Source organism: Anneissia japonica, unplaced genomic scaffold (assembly GCF_011630105.1).
Source record: "Anneissia japonica isolate Jap-2015-1 unplaced genomic scaffold, ASM1163010v1 scaffold1065_len1792383_cov172, whole genome shotgun sequence".
Taxonomy (NCBI): domain Eukaryota; kingdom Metazoa; phylum Echinodermata; class Crinoidea; order Comatulida; family Comatulidae; genus Anneissia; species Anneissia japonica.
This window is the reverse complement of record NW_022684135.1, coordinates 1,787,184-1,789,567: the sequence shown is the minus strand read 5'-3', so window position 1 is coordinate 1,789,567 and position 2,384 is coordinate 1,787,184.

Genomic DNA, 2,384 nt, shown 5'->3' with positions numbered 1-2,384 from the left:
AACAATAACAATAACAATAACAATAACAATAACAATAACAATAACAATAACAATAACAATAACAATAACAATAACAATAACAATAATAATAATAATAATAATAATAATAATAATAATAATAATAATAAGAAAGATTATAAAGCGCACATCTCCACTAAAGGTGCTCAATGCGCATAGACAATTAAACCAACAAGATCTAAATAATTCCCAGAAGAATTTTCAGCAAAATCCAAATACCAATTATCCCATCGAGGCAATGTTGCCTCCCATATAAGTATACGCAGATACCCAAAGGCAGTATGTTGGGTATCAGCCTATAGACTGTGTAATTCATAAAGATACTTCGTAAAATTGTAAAATATACGGTATGGTATGTATATTATTAGATTATTTGGTATACGTCATTGGAGTTTACTTGATGCAATAAATAAATATGAATTGAATTAAAACGTTATAACAATGTTTTTCGTTTGCTGTCTCTGTATTATATTACGCTTATTTCAAAGACAAAAGATCACAATGCAAAACCGATGTCAAGAAACGTCTGGGATTCCAAACCAACCTGTCTCTAAAAACTGTAACAACATGATCATCGATTCCGGATCTCGATTCTCCCAAAGTGAATATCAATCCATATTTCAGATCAATTTTAGGGGAAAAATCTTGGGGGGGGGGGGCGCACGCCCCCCTTGGATACGCCACTGGTACCAAATAGATTTAGGATTGGATTAGCTACATTTCATGTGCAATTTTAAAGAGGTTTACAAAATAATACTATACAAGACATTGTATTCAAATTACTAGATACTTGGCAATTCTGTTTCCACTGACAATAACACAAACTATTAAATAAAGATTAAAATATACCTAATCATCAGAGCGCCAACAAACAAAGTAATAATTTACAACACGGTTCCGGTTATATTATTTGGTATGAAGTTTAAACACATTTATAACCTTCAAATTAAAATTTTAAAATGCATTGCATAAACGTTTTAATACAATTACACATTCTTATCACAAGTTATCGTAGATTAGAATAGGCCTAATAAATAGGGGTCTTGGCAAAGACATGATGGTGTACTTAAATAACATGCGTCATGCAAATCTTCTGTTAATAGTTTGTTTCAGGCACAGTCGGTTTTATAATGAGTTACAGTAACCCAGAAAAAAATCTGGATGCAAGCCTGCGACGTTCACATGCTAGAGAATGAGTGATCAAAGCGAGCGCATCCTCTAGTAGTTATAATAATGTATGCATGATTAGGTAGTGGTGAACTATAAAACGAACTTAGTTTAAACACAGTGCCACACAGTGCCAATTCAACTTAAGACATCGTTACGACTTACTATTTAATGTCAGCACATTAACCGATGATTTATAAACCGATATCTGTTCGCACCGTCATGGAAAACGTAAGTCAATACTCGGATTCTTAAATTATTGAGATAATTCAAACGCTAGTAATTTAATGATCGACTTACAACAAGTCACATGAAATTTACGAGTCAATAATTACTAAATGGTACGGTACTTTTAATTTAAAAAATTACTGTTTTTTTATTTTATTTTATTTTATTTTAAACGAACTATGTCTTTAAGGGCGCTGTAGAAAAAATGCAGCGTAGCGTACGGGGATGTTCACCGTCCGATACACTGGGCGATCATAGTGAATCGGCCTACATTTAAAAACTCTTCTAATTGAAGATCATCTCCAGTTAAATACTACTTTTATGCGGCCCCCAGGTGAATGCCTATCTTTTATAATTAACTATTTTCTCCAAGTCAAGTCTCCTCCTATTTAGAGACCAAAGGCTATGGTTCCGGGGACCTAAGTTCATTCATTCATTATGGTTTATTATTAAAACAACAAAAATTGACATTGCAGTATTGAACTGAATTGCGTCAATCTAACAAATATAAGGTAAAACAAACAACATTCACAAAACAAAGCAAAACATAGTATATATACATGCAAAATGTATTAAATATAACAATGTCAAACATGAAAATTGCAAAAATCACAAAGACCACAAGCTCATTAGTAATGAAAAAGTCAAATTAACAACAATTATTCAACAAAATTCAAGTCAACATGAAAAAATTAGACGATGCACACCACAAGACGATGTATTGCGCATTCAGTGTTTTGTATATGTTGAATAACGATGATTGGAGTACAACTCTCATCTGCTTCACACTACAGAAACTGGGGATAAGCTACGTACTTCTTAGCAGTACTTCTTATTTCTTAAAAAGAATTAAAATAAAGAATAAACCATAGGCCTACTGGTTTCTTTGGAGTATGTATCATGCTACTGTAGGCTCTTGTTAATTTACCAGTACTGTAGTACTAAACTAGTAGTTTTTGTTTTTTGTTTTT